The sequence below is a fragment of the Bufo bufo genome, chromosome 3, assembly GCF_905171765.1.
Source record: "Bufo bufo chromosome 3, aBufBuf1.1, whole genome shotgun sequence".
NCBI classification, from domain to species: domain Eukaryota; kingdom Metazoa; phylum Chordata; class Amphibia; order Anura; family Bufonidae; genus Bufo; species Bufo bufo.
Window position 1 is genome coordinate 94,181,458 of NC_053391.1, and position 15,551 is coordinate 94,197,008.

Here is a 15,551-nt window from a genome sequence, read left to right on the forward strand (position 1 = left end):
CTTGTTGGCTCAGGTTCCCATTACCCCTACCGCTTCACAGATGAGGTGGTAGATGCTTTTTATGCCTAGAACTGGCAATTTTGTGTTCCCCCACAATGTACTATCAGATTATTACATTTAGATTGTATTGTTATGAAGTGAGTGGCCATGACTCAGCTGTCCTCACCCAACTGCATGGCCAGCAATAACGCCCCGTAGCATATTATACAGCCAGACTTGATCCCGTGGCCAGAGGTGCCCCTTTCTGCATCAGAGCTGTAGTAGTTGTATTAGCTGTGCTTGATGAAAGCTCTGAGATAGTTCTGAACCACAAAGTGATGGTGATATTACATCTATCCTCATGAACGTACAATCCAAATGATTGTTTTGTTGCTCGTTATTTGAGAATGCAGTGTTCCATTTTGTTGCCTGACAATGTTGCTCTCCAAAGGTGTAATACTTTGGACCCAGCCACCCTGTTGCCTCTGGACCAAGGGGGGAGGGAAGAGTTAGGGCACCGCACTTTAAACTTTTCTTCCAGATTCAAAGGAAGAGGCTCCTGACTGTTTGCAGATGATGTCACAAGAGGTAGTGGGATTTGGTAAATCAGCCATTAGGTAATCTAGATCATGTGCTCTTTGTGGATGGATCGAGGTATGGCCAGGATGGCAGGTACTACACAGGTTGGGCAGTGGTGATTAAACGTGAACTACCACACATGTCTGCTCAAGAAGTGGAGCTAAAAGACTCTGAAGATGGCTTGCAGATATGCAGATGGAAAAACAGCCAACATTTACACTGATTCCAGGTGTGCTTTTGGGATAGCCCATGACTATGGGCCCATATGGAAAGCCAGAGACTCCTTGATCGCTTCAGGTAAACCCATCGAAAATGGGGAAGCAGTGAGGTCTCTGATGGAAGCCCTCTTGTCACTAACATGAGAGGTGATGATAGCAACGAAAGGCCACTGTAAACAGATGCAGAGGAGCCAAAGGGGAAAGCCACAGCAGATCAGGCGGCAAAAATGGCTGCCAAATTACCTAAGCAGACCCCTGTCTTAAGTGGCCACAGTTCAGGTCCCTGAAATAACTCCTCCTGTCTCCCGAAAGTTCTTAAGACCTTACAGAACCAGATGGGGAAGGAGGAAAGGGACTGGTGGATGGAAAAGGGGGGACTACAAATAAGAAGGGAAACTTTAACTTCCCAGGTCCCTCTAATCCACGATGGCACAGGCAACCCATGGAGTGACGCACCAGACAAAAACTGCTATGTGTGATTTAGTACGTAGCATATGGTACGCCCCAGGGTTCAGCACTGTAACAGTCAGACATACTCAAGGATAAACGGTTGTGCCCACAACAACGTGGGCAAGGTGGTTAAGGTACCCAAGAAACACGTCTTGCTTTTTGTATCTGTTTCAACGTTTACAGACTACCTTCAACTACACAAGGTGGGCATGTATGAGTATGTATTAATATGTGACTTGTTTTCAGGATGGCCAAAACCGTACCCAAAGAAGTAAAAAAGATGATGGCCGAAGTTGTGTGCAGGTATGGGGTACCTTAGATCATTGAAAGTGACACAGGTGTTCACTTCACAGGTGAAGTGATGCAGGAGATGATGAAGGCTTTGGGTGTAGGACAGGCCTTACATGCTTCGTACCATCCACAAAGCAGCAGTAGAGTAGGGAAAAGGAACTGAACGGGACACTAAGTGTCACGGTCATGGCTATGACCGTGACTCCTGAACCGCATGCGGTTGTCAGCGGTTTAGTTTGGTTGTCAATGACAGGTGAGGGCTGTGGTATTTGCCTCACCTGTGGTTGCCGCTGGCAACAGTATGTATGTGGCAGCATAGCAGTCTGAGCTGTGCCATTGCAGCTTGCTATGTTGTGCATGCAGTTTCGTGTGATGTGTGTATGTGTGCACTTGGTTTTATGTTATTGTGTGCACGTCCCCTTTAAGTGGTGTTTTCCCTTCCCTGGTGTTGGAAGGGTTAACCTCCTTCCTAGTGTGTGTGTGCTCTGGGTGTGTCTGACTGTGGGTGTGGCTACTTGGCCCTATAAAGCCTCAGTGGAAGGCAGTAGTCAGAGGGTGCTTCAGCCATGCTGCTGGATACATCCTCCTGCTGGTTACCATCCTTCCAGTAAGGGCCACCCTTCCGGTCATAAAACCCTTATCCCTGATGTTTAGTTTATGTCCTATGCTTTTGGTTGTTATTGCAGCTATGAATGTCCTGGTTCCTCTGTGTGCTTATGTGTGTGCTGTTTGTCTATGTTTGTGTGGACAGCGTTCCTGAGCACAGGTTCCAGTCAGCAAGGCTGTGGCAGGTTAGTGTGGAACAGTTAGGTTCACCTGTCATATTCGTAGGCTGTTCTAGTTCCCCTTCTCCCTGCTGCTTGGCCAGTGAGACCCCTGTTCCTCCGTGCCTAGGAGGAATAGGTAGTCTTACCCTCCTCCTAGTTCAGGGCCGTCCTGAGGGCTTCCAGGGACTATTAGGTTCCAGAGTATGAGTCCTCCCACCATCAGGGTCGGCTCATGCGGACAGGAGACCGGGTCAGTGCTAGGGACGCAATAGGAGGTGACCTGCTCGCTAATGCTGTTGCCCTGGCCGAGTAGCGACCGGACATTTCTGAGCATCGCACGGCTGAGGGTTTTCCCCATCCTCAGCCTTGACACTAAGTTAAAGATTCAAAAGCCTTAGAGTGCCTGCTGGTAGCCCTCTTTTAGTAAGGTATACGCCTAACCGTGAGACAGGCCTTTGTCCCTATAAGGTCCTTTTAGGGTCAGCCCCTAGGATGGGATTTATTTCCCACAGCAGCTTCAGATGCAACATGGTTGTCTGACAGATTATGTGATCAGTTTTGTACAAGCATTTGACTAAAGTACATTTTCGAGTTTTTGCTTCACTTCCAGGTTTTGATAAAGTACCAGGAAACCACCCACTTGTGTCTGGAGATTGGGTGGTAGAAAAAGACACGTTAGAAAAGTCCTAAAACCCTGGTTTGATGGTCCATTCCGAATGTTGTTGACCACAAGCACAGTGAAGCTCAAAGAAAGGAAAATTGGATTGATTTCAAGGAAGTGTTGAGACTGGTTTTCCCTTGTGTGACTGTTGATCATGACTCAAAAGAATATGAAAAATTGTATGAAAACATCGATCCAGAAAATCAGAAGCACTGATAACCTCCAGTCCCCCCCATATAATGTCAACGCCGGTTAGGGAAAGATCATCTGACTTACCCGTGCTCAAATCCAGTGTCACGGGAGGCTGTTCGCTAGGGATGGCTTGTCGTGGAAGCTGGTGAAAATGAGGCGGAGCATTGGGACAGATGGTTAGGTTTAGGGAGAGAATGAAATTCAAGGGGGGACTGTTAAAGATGTGTGAATTTTATTCTATATTTTGTATATCTAGGACTGTAATGAGTTAAACTTTTTCTTCTCCAAGTGCCTCCCACCCCTCTCTTTGTTTCAAGACTGTAGAAGAGAGGGGGGGGGCAAAGTGCTGCGTGCAGTGTCTGATTTCTCATCTTTTTGCAGGTGTCCCATAGAGTGTGGTGGGGATGCGTAAGCCAATCATATGGCTTGATGATATATATTATTCACTGCCTATAGAGAAGCACCTCTTTGAAGTGTCACATATGACGTATGCAGTATTATTGTTAGGATAAACGCCATTACAAAATGGCGATGGTAACGAGATTGTCACGGGGTTCCGAAGGTGCACTCGGTCCCCCATTCCCTGCAGAACTGTTGCTTAGCTTTTGGAATGAGGTTCTGTGTTTGACCTCATTCCCAGGGCGGCTTTACTAGCTGGGTGGCTTCCTGCTCCTAGTCTGCCTTGAGCGCCGAGCTGATCACTCGGTGCTCGACTGGTTGGTCTGTCGGTCATGTGACGCTGGCCACGTCACATGACCCTCACTCCCCACTATAAATACAGGCAGCCTGCTGGCTACAGGTTGCCTGTTAATTTCTAGGTTCCTGGCTATTTGTTGGACTGCTGAATACTTACCTGATCCTGTTCCCTGACCATCTTTTTGCCTGCTCCTCCTGTACTGCGCTTCCCTCCTGGTATTGTGACCTCGGCTCCCACCTGACTACTCTCTTAGGACTCCTCTTGTACTTCTCTGCTCTCCTGGTATTTATGACCCCGGCTTCTCCTGACAATTCTCTGCTTGCTCCATTTGTACTTTGCAGCTTTCCTGGTATTGACTCGGTCCGTTCACGTCCTGTTGTTTGTCTGTCTGTCATCCCTGCACTTACTCCAAGTTAGGGATTGCCGTCCAGTTGTCCCCTGTCATTAGGACTCGCGAGGCAAGTAGGCAGGGCCAGGGGTAAGGGTGGAGCGCAGTGGTCACTTCCCTCCCCCCTGTGTGTGTGTGTGTACGCGACCGTTACAGATTAACAGGCCCAATAACCACTGTATTATGAATCCTCTGGTGACCCTGACTGACCATGTCTCTAATCTGACGCAGAGGGTGCAGGAGTTAGGGGAAAAACTCAGTTCTTTTGAGTTAGGGCAAGGTTCTTCCACTCCTCAGGCCTCCAGTCCGCATTTTGAGCCCCAGATTAAGCTCCCAGAACCCTTTTCTGGAGACCGGAGGAAGTTTCTCTCTTTTAAGGAGAGTTGCAAACTTTACTTCCGTTTGCGCCCCGTGTCCTCTGGCCCCGAGAGTCAACGCGTGGGCATTATCATTTCCCGATTACAGGGTGATCCCCAGGACTGGGCGTTCTCTTTACCTGCTGGCACCAGTTGTTTATATTCTGTGGAGGGGTTCTTTCAGGCCTTGGGTACCCTCTATGATGAACCAGACAGGGCTCTAGTAGCCGAGACGGCTCTAAAGGCACTGGTTCAGGGCAATTTACCAGCGGAGGATTATTGCACCCAATTCAGAAGGTGGTGTGTCCCCTCAGGATGGAACGAACCAGCCCTGAAGAGTCAGTTCAGGTCAGGTCTGTCTGATAAATTAAAGGATCTTCTGGTCAGTTATCAACTTCCAGAGACCTTAGAGGAGATGATGACCCTTGTTGTCTGACTTGACCGACGGGTTAGAGAGAGACGACAGGAACAACAGTTCTCTTCCCAGATGGTGGTCCAGACAGAGGCCTATCCCAGAGACAATGCTGAGGTCTCCACCGAGGAACCCATGCAGGTTGGCATGACCCGAGGGAATCTTCGCCGCAGACGTGGAGAATGCTTTTACTGTGGAGATCCTGACCATTGGATCAACCAGTGTCCTAAGAAGGTCCTCTCTGTCAAGTCTCCTAAGACAAGGCAACCTAAAGACCAGGTACACCCTGAATTTTCTAAATGTAAGCTTTCGGTACCCATTACGATTTCTCTGGGAGTAGATAAATGGCCGGGTAAGGCCTTTATTGATTCTGGCTCAGCAGCTAGCTTTATTGACTCTGAGTATGCTGTAAGATTGGGTATTCCTATGTTTGCCTTACCAACTCCTATCCATGTCATGGCTATTGATGCTACTCCTCTTATTGGTGGTACGGTGAGCTTATGTACCTCAGAGATTTCTCTAACCGTGGGTGTGTGCCACTCAGAGAGATGTTCGCTTCTAGTCCTGGAGAACCTACCTGCTGAGGTGGTACTAGGGTTGCCTTGGCTCCGACTACATAACCCCACTATAGATTGGTCCAATGGGGAGTTGGTGAGATGGGGGCCTAAGTGTGACTCGTGCTTGTCCATGGTACAGGCTGGGGTCTCAGTAAAGTCTGATACTTTACCCTCTGTTGTTAGAGAATATTCTGATGTATTCTCATCACCAACCCCAGAGGTTCTACCCCCCCATAGACCTTATGATTGTACCATAGAGCTAGTAGAGGGGGCCAAGTTTCCTAAAGGACGAATTTATAATCTTTCTATGCCCGAACGCAAGGCCATGGAAGATTATATTAAGGAGAGCCTTGGTAAAGGGCATATTAGACCTTCTGTCTCTCCTATGGGGGCGGGGTTTTTCTTCGTTAAGAAAAAAGATGGTGGTCTTAGGCCATGTATCGATTACCGGAGATTAAATAAAATCACTGTCCAGAATAGATACTCCCTCCCATTGATTCCGGATTTATTTAACCAGGTTCTGGGGGCAACCTGGTTTTCCAAAATTGACCTGAAAGGGGCATACAATCTAATCCGAATCAAGGAGGGAGACGAATGGAAGACGGCGTTCAATACTCCGGTAGGACACTTTGAATATCAAGTGATGCCTTTTGGACTCAGCAATGCCCCAGCTGTGTTCCAAAACTTCATGAATGACATTCTTAGGGAGTACTTAGGTAAATTTGTTATTGTCTATCTTGACGACATTTTGATATTCTCTCCTGACTTCGAATCCCATGTGTCTCATGTTAAACAAGTATTAGAGGTGTTGAGGGAGAATCAGCTATCCGCTAAACAAGAGAAACGTGTCTTTGGTGTACAGGAGATTCTGTTTCTAGGGCATGTTCTGACTCCTCACGCCTTCAAGATGGATCCTGGTAAGGTACTAGCAATTAAGGAATGGGTAAGACCTTCATCCTTAAAGGCCTTACAACGGTTCTTAGGTTTCGCCAATTACTATCGTAAATTTATTATAAATTTTTCCGTAATTGCTAAACCGTTGACCGACCTTACTAAGAAAGGGGTGGATTTGGAGAATTGGTCTACTGAGGCCATTTCTTCATTTGAAAAATTAAAAAAGGCATTCAGTAGCGCTCCCATTCTGATCCAGCCTGATCAGGAGAAACCTTTTATTGTGGAGGTGGATGCGTCCGAGGACGGCGTAGGAGCAGTCCTTTCACAAGGTCCTGCTAGCCTCACTAATCTGAGACCATGTGCCTTCTTCTCTAGGAAATTCTCTCCCACGGAGAGAAACTACGACATAGGGAATAGGGAGCTGCTGGCCATTAAATGGGCATTTGAGGAGTGGAGGCATTTCCTGGAGGGGGCAAGACATTGTGTAACTGTTGTCACTGACCATAAAAACCTTATGTTTCTCGAGTCTGCTAAGAGGTTGAATCCCCGTCAAGCCAGATGGGCTCTGTTTTTTACTCGTTTTGATTTTTCCATCACGTTCAGGCCGGGAAGTAAAAATGTGAAGGCGGACGCATTATCTCGGAGCTTCCAGGCTTTTCAACCTACTGAGGTACCACCTGAATCCATCCTACCAGCAAAAATCTTCTTAGCAGTTCTTACCCAGGATATCTCGGCTCGCATTAGGTCTGAACAACATCTGGCACCGGTATCCACCCCAACAGATAAGTTGTTTGTTCCCGTACAATTTCGTCTCCGGCTGTTGGGTGAGTGTCACGATTCTGCCTTTTGTGGACATCCGGGTGTTGAGGGCACTAAGGATCTGGTTTCTAGATCTTATTGGTGGCCCACTCTAACTAGGGATGTCAAGTCCTACGTGTCAGCCTGTGAGGTTTGTGCCAGGTCCAAGACACCTAGGACTCGCACTGCTGGTAACCTACGACCCCTACCCATTCCCAGTAGACCCTGGTCCCATATCTCGATGGACTTTATAACTGACCTACCGCTGGCGGAGGGTAAGACTGTGGTTTGGGTAGTGGTCGATAGGTTTAGCAAGATGGTTCATTTCATTCCCCTGTCTAAACTTCCGAATGCTAAAACCCTGGCGTCTATTTTTGTGAGAGAGATTGTTCGTTTACATGGCATCCCGGAAAATATTGTTTCTGACAGGGGTGTGCAGTTTGTGTCCAAATTCTGGAGGGCCTTCTGTCAAAGATGTAAAATTTCATTGTCTTTTTCTTCCGCCTACCATCCTGAGAGTAATGGGCAGACTGAACGCCTTAAACAGTCTGTGGAACAATTCTTGAGGTTGTATGTTGCTGATGGCCAGAAATTATGGGTCAAATTCCTTCCGTTGGCTGAATTTGCTTTGAATAACCGTGTCAATTCTTCTGCTGGGGTCTCCCCTTTCTTTTGTAACCATGGTTTTCATCCCTGTTTTCATTCTGGGTCGTCCGTCTCCTCCTCTAACCCTGAAGCGGATAAACTCTCCTCTGAACTGTGCACAGTTTGGGCCCGGGTTCAATCGAACCTAGAAAAGGCTCAATGTTCTCAAAAACTCAAGGCCGATAGGAGACGTTCAAGGGGGGTAAACTTTCAGGTTGGGGATAAAGTATGGTTGTCCTCCAAGAATCTATCTCTCAAGGTAACTTCTAAAAAATTTGCTCCTCGTTTATTGGACCATATAAGATCACGGAAGTGATTAACCCGGTATCTTTTAGGTTGGAGCTGCCTGAGTCATTCCACATTCATAATGTGTTCCATAAATCTCTGCTTAAAAAATATTTTGAACCGGTAGTACCATCAAAAGCCTCGCCTCCGCCGGTTCTTGTTAATGATGCTGTCGAGTATGTGGTGTCTAAAATAGTGGATGTCAGGAAGGTGCGTAATTCCTTGCAGTACCTGATTCACTGGAAGGGGTATGGACCTGAAGAGAGATCTTGGGTACCTGCCAGGGAGGTTCATGCTCCTAGACTTGTTCGTAAATTTCATTTAGAACACCCTGAAAAGCCATCGCCTGAAGTCTTGGGTCCGGTGGCCCCTCGTAAAAGGGGGGGGTACTGTCACGGGGTTCCGAAGGTGCACTCGGTCCCCCATTGCCCGCAGAACTGTTGCTTAGCTTTTGGAATGAGGTTCTGTGTTTGACCTCATTCCCAGGGCGGCTTTACTAGCTGGGTGGCTCCCTGCTCCTAGTCTGCCTTGAGCGCCGAGCTGATCACTCGGTGCTCGACTGGTTGGTCTGTCGGTCATGTGACGCTGGCCACGTCACATGACCCTCACTCCCCACTATAAATACAGGCAGCCTGCTGGCTACAGGTTGCCTGTTAATTTCTAGGTTCCTGGCTATTTGTTGGACTGCTGAATACTTACCTGATCCTGTTCCCTGACCAGCCTTTTGCCTGCTCCTCCTGTACTGCGCTTCCCTCCTGGTATTGTGACCTCGGCTCCCACCTGACTACTCTCTTAGGACTCCTCTTGTACTTCTCTGCTCTCCTGGTATTTATGACCCCGGCTTCTCCTGACAATTCTCTGCTTGCTCCATTTGTACTTTGCAGCTTTCCTGGTATTGACTCGGTCCGTTCACGTCCTGTTGTTTGTCTGTCTGTCATCCCTGCACTTACTCCAAGTTAGGGATTGCCGTCCAGTTGTCCCCTGTCATTAGGACTCGCGAGGCAAGAAGGCAGGGCCAGGGGTAAGGGTGGAGCGCAGTGGTCACTTCCCTCCCCCCTGTGTGTGTGTGTGTACGCGACCGTTACAGAGATGTTTACATTAGTTCACATTCCAAAGTGGTATTCACTGCGCAGATGCCAGGGTGTATCTCCTTTCTCTTATCTCTTCTTCCGTTTTGACCAATGAAACAATGTTTAAGCCTCAGTGAGGACTGCCCTCTTCTGAAGATGTATATACGGCTTAACTGATTTAAATAAAGTTAGAGATTGCTTTGACCAACTTCTGTGTCAGTGTTCAGTCTCTCAGCCACGCGTGGATATTAACCCCTGGGGGGGTACATTGATCTGGAACACCAGAGTGTATCTAAAATGCCCTAATTTAGGGCTGCTTTAACACAGGTGCACCAGGCCGGAGCCTAAGTGGGAAGTTGGAGAAGGTGCGTGCGATAGCTTCAAAGGGCACACCAGAGTTGGTTGAGTGGCTCAATCAGCCTTCCGCTTCTGCACCCTCCTCATCCTCTTTATCTGCACCCTCCTCACTCTGTGCTCAAGTCAGAGGAATTATTTTCCCATCCATTCCCAGACCTTACCGATGTGCAGCCATTCTTGGCATCGGATGAGGAAGAGGAGGTAGCAACGGCTTCCATCCAGCGCTCTGACGACAGTACCCAGATCAGCCCAAGGTGTGTGGTCCCTGCTGTCGCTGCCTACTCCGAGATCTCTAATGTTAGTGGTGGTGAAGGTGACGATGATAACGTGTCGATGGACGTCACGTGGGTGCCCACAAGAGAGGAAGAGGAGGGGAGTTCAGAGGTAGAGACTGAGCAGCAGATATGGAGGAGAAGGAGCAGAAGCATGCAGAACTCGCAGTGCACAGGAGGCAAAAAGCAGACTGCAAATGTATCTGGAGTGAGCCATCCACCATGCACGGTCACATCTTGCGCTCCCCGGACACTGGCACATGGCTCCGCAGTGTGGGCTTTTTTTAACGTGTCAGCTGCTGATAATAGTGTTACCATCTGCAGTCTGTGCTGTCAATGCATAAGTCGCCTTCATGCTCCAGTGTTTGAAGAGGGACCCCCGTATAAAAAGCATAAAGGTCAAGGACCTGTACTGGGTGGCAACGTACTTAGACCCCCGGTACAAACACAAAATGGCGGACATGTTACCAGCATCACAGAGGGCTGGCAGAATGCAGCATTTCCAGGCCTTGCTGCGAGAGATGCTGCATTCTGCTGTTGCGGGCACTGGCAGAGGAATTTCCACCTACAGCAAAACAGGTCAGGTACCTATCCTACCACGCCTGCAAAAAGAAGGTGGTTTGAAGATGTGTTGGTCACTTCGGATATGAGATCATTCTTGCAGCCAACCCATCGACAGTCGCCCTCCAGATCCAGCCTCAGGAAACGCCTAGACCGACAGGTGTCCAACTACATTGGGTTAACGGCTGATGTAGACGCTCTGAGAAGCGAGTAACGCCTTGACTACTGGGTGTGCAGGCTTGACCTGTGCCAGAGCTGCCACAATTTGCCATGAAACACTTGGCTTGCCCCTCGTCCAGTGTCCTGTTTGAAAGGACATTCAGCGCAGCAGGGGGGATCGTGACCGATAAGCGCACTCGCCTAGCTCACGAAAGTGTGGACTACCTCACATTTATAAAAATGAATGAAGCATGGATCTTGGAGGAATTCAACACCTGTGATGACCACGTGTAATTGAATTTCCTCATGCCAGCCCAGACATATCCGCCACCACTCAGAGCAAAGAATGGTCCTTGCCTTATGTATATACAGCGGAATAAAAGGCCTTTTATGTCAGGTGAATGCCTAATTTTTGGGGCCTGTACTGCCCGACAGTTACATATTTATCCTGTGACCGCCTCCAGCCACAGAATCCAAAGTTCTTTGCTGTCAGGTGAATGCCTATTGCCTAATTTTTGGGGCCTGCACTGGCCGACAGTTAATTTTTTTATCTCTAGCCACATAATCACACCCCTGTCTCACTCCTCTGCCTCTCATTATGGTGGCGTATGAACCGCATTCACCATAAGGACCTTCTAATGTCACAGGGTCATGTGACTGTGCCCCCCACCCTGTACTTTGCCTCTCTCCTCATACTGTGCTCCCTTATACCCTGCATTGTGCCCTCTTACCAAACCCTGTGCAGTGCCCCTAGTCATTCCCTGTACTGTGCCCTCTTATACCCTTTTATCCGGTCACTGTACAGAGGTATTATCCGGTCAATATATTGCGGTGGTATCCAATAACTGGATGGCCATAACTGTATCCCTTTCCCTGCCCATCCTTTTGTAGACCTGGCATGAGCGGGAAAAATATGCAGATTGCGGTCCTAAGGACCTTTGCGCCAAAATCTGTGTCAGAAATACACAGATGTATTTCTTTATAATAAATGACCACCTAATTGTATTATTATTCGGGGGTAGGGCTAAGATCTGTATATTATATAGATTCTAGTGTATTATACTGTGCCCTGTATTTCCCAGTAGAAAATGATCCTTGGGAAACACAGTCTTCATCCCTGACCACCAGGACCAGGTAGCGCTCTGTCAGTACATGGCGGCCTCCCCTCTCCGCCACGCTGCTCCGCTGTGTACTGGTGCTTATTCTGACACTAGGGCTCGGTTCAAATCCTATTTTTGGCATTAATTTAATGCATACCAAAAATGTATGCGTTAACAGATGCCTCAGACTGATGCCGTACAGTGGCGTCCGTTCACCATACAGTTCCATGGTAGAAAAAAAAATTAAATGGACTCTGCAGGATACAAAAACGAGTACTGCACATTTGTATACATCAAACCGATAGGAAATAAAAAAAATTCTAGGCTCCAGCAGGGCACATTGAGAGTTTCCCTTTAAGTTTCCCTAACATATTTTTTGTGGGAATTTTTGCCAATGACCCCCCTCTGGTATGTCACTGTCCATGTTGTGGGACTATTTGTGCACTCATAGTTTGTTTTTGGTGGCTGCAAATATGACCGGAAGGTTTTTCAGGTTCGCCTGCTAGTAAAGTCAAAGGGAGCAATGCGAACGCGCGGTTCGCGAACATTTGATTGTGAACGCTCGTTTGCGAATCGTCCTGGCCGATGTTCGTCCATCACTAATAAAGGACACTAATGTGAGGTAAGGGACTATGGTTAAGACACCCATCACCCAGGATACTATCAGGCCAGTACTATACTAGTGCTAAACTGCAACCATCCAACCTGCCTCCATATTCCTTACCAGTGCCAGGGAAAATTGCACTTGAGATCAACTGCTATTGAATGTATTTGAAGTTCTATGTTGCACTTAGTAAAATATACTTTTATATGTTTAATTCTGGCCTTCCTGTTCATTACTACATTTCCACTGCACTGATCCACAGGGAGCAACGGCCTAAGGGAGTACACGGTGACACAACACTTCATCAGGTCCACTAACACTCCCATCCTCTGCACCGGCTCCTCTGGGGCTTGCTGTACATATTACAACTACAGTGCAACTCTCCTTGTCAGATGATGATTTCTGGGAGACAAACTGCAGCCAGAGGCGTCCGGCAGCAGCTTTCTGCTCTCTCCCCATTAAAAACACATACCCACTCCAGAATGCATGTGAGAGTTGTGAGAGGCAGCTCTTAGCTGACAGCTGTTGAAGGTCTATGGGAACCAGGTTGTCTTTCTTTGGTCACTTCTAGGAGTTACTTAAAGGGGTATCTGATATCTAAAATATCCCCCCTCCCCCCATTACCCGGGCCCCTTGTATGGATTATACTTACCTGCTCCCCAGCACCTGCATCGCTCTGGATACCTGCACGGCCGCCGCATCTCCCCGTCGCTTGGATCAAAACCTCCGGCGATGGGGGAGCAACGGTGACTCAAGGGGGCTCTTCCCTGTTGTGGCCTGCTATTAGCGATTTTTGAGCGATTGTCTTATGTAGGGTCAATTTTTTTTTTCCGGGATAAGATGACAGTTTGATTGGTATCGTTTTGGGGTACATACGACTTTTTGATCGCTTGGTATTACACTTTTCTTTGAGGCAAGGTGACCAGAAAATGTCTGTTTTGGCACTATTTTTATATATTTTTTATGGCGTTAACCTGGCGGGGTGGATCATGTGATATTTTTATAGAGCCAGTCGATAAGGATGCGGCGATACCTAATATGTCTACTTCCCCCCCCCCCCCCCCCTATTTTTTACATTTTTATATAACTTAAGTATTGGGCCCTATTCTCTTCAATATATTTATTAATGATCTTGTAGAAGGCTTGCATAGTAAAATATCAATTTTCGCAGATGACACTAAACTGTGTAAAGTAATTAACAATGAAGAGGACAGTATACTACTACAGAGAGATCTGGATAGATTGGAGGCTTGGGCAGATAAGTGGCAGATGAGGTTTAACACTGACAAATGTAAGGTTATGCACATGGGAAGGAATAATGCAAGTCACCCGTACATACTAAATGGTAAAACACTCGATAACACTGACATGGAAAAGGATCTAGGAATTTTAATAAACAGCAAACTAAGGCTACTTTCACACTAGCGTTGTTTAAATCCGGCGTTCAATTCCGACACTGGAACTGCCCGCCGGATCTGGAAAAACGTGTGAAAACGGATTACATTTGAATCCTGATCAGGATTTTGATCACAATGAAAAATTGCATTGGAAAAATGGATACGCCATTTATGGACTTTAACTTTTTTTTCACATTTTTCGGGTTTAACATGCAAAACCGGATCCGGCGTTAATGCAAGTCAATGGGAAAAAGACCGGATCCGGCGTTCAGTCAAAGTGTTCAGGATTTTTGGCCGGAGGTAAAAATACAACATACGGTTTTCTGAAAAGCCTGATCAGTCAAAAAGACTGAACTGAAGACATCCTGATGCATCCTGAACGGATTACTCTCCATTCAGAATGCATTAGGATAAAACTGATCAGTTCTTTTCCGGATTTGAGCCCCTAGGACGGAACTCAGCGCCGGAAAAGAAAAACGCTAGTGTGAAAGTACCCTAAGCTGCAAAAACCAGTGTCAGGCAGCTGCTGCCAAGGTCAATAAGATAATGGGTTGGATCAGAAGGGGCATAGATGCCCGTGATAAGAACATAGTCCTACCACTTTACAAATCGCTAGTCAGAACACACATGAAGTACTGTGTACAGTTCTGGGCTCCTGTAAACAAGGCAGACATAGCAGAGCTGGAGAGGGTCCAGTGGAGGGCAACTAAAGTAATAACTGGAATGGGGCAACTACAGTACCCTGAAAGATTATCAAAATTAGTGTTATTCACTTTAGAAAAAAGACGACTGAGGGGAGATCTAATTACTATGTACAGGGAGTGCAGAATTATTAGGCAAATTAGTATTTTGACCACATCATCCTCTTTATGCATGTTGTCTTACTCCAAGCTGTATAGGCTCGAAAGCCTACTACCAATTAAGCATATTAGGTGATGTGCATCTCTGTAATGAGAAGGGGTGGGGTCTAATGACATCAACACTCTATATTAGGTGTTCATAATTATTAGGCAACTTCCTTTCCTTTGGCAAAATGGGTCAAAAGAAGGACTTGACAGGCTCAGAAAAGTCAAAAATAGTGAGATATCTTGCAGAGGGATGCAGCACTCTTAAAATTGCAAAGCTTCTGAAGCGTGATCATCGAACAATCAAGCGTTTCATTCAAAATAGTCAACAGGGTCGCAAGAAGCGTGTGGAAAAACCAAGGCGCAAAATAACTGCCCATGAACTGAGAAAAGTCAAGCGTGCAGCTGCCAAGATGCCACTTGCCACCAGTTTGGCCATATTTCAGAGCTGCAACATCACTGGAGTGCCCAAAAGCACAAGGTGTGCAATACTCAGAGACATGGCCAAGGTAAGAAAGGCTGAAAGACGACCACCACTGAACAAGACACACAAGCTGAAACGTCAAGACTGGGCCAAGAAATATCTCAAGACTGATTTTTCTAAGGTTTTATGGACTGATGAAATGAGAGTGAGTCTTGATGGGCCAGATGGATGGGCCCGTGGCTGGATTGGTAAAGGGCAGAGAGCTCCAGTCCGACTCAGACGCCAGCAAGGTGGAGGTGGAGTACTGGTTTGGGCTGGTATCATCAAAGATGAGCTTGTGGGGCCTTTTCGGGTTGAGGATGGAGTCAAGCTCAACTCCCAGTCCTACTGCCAGTTTCTGGAAGACACCTTCTTCAAGCAGTGGTACAGGAAGAAGTCTGCATCTGTCACGGCCACGGTTCTGGCCGTGACTCCTTGGGAGCCGCATTCAGTTGCCCGCGGTTTGGGTTGTTGTTTCAACCGCAGCTTGGGGCTTGATGTTGTTTGCCTCAAGTGCGGTTGCCGCGGACAACAGGTATGTGTGCGGTTTCCTA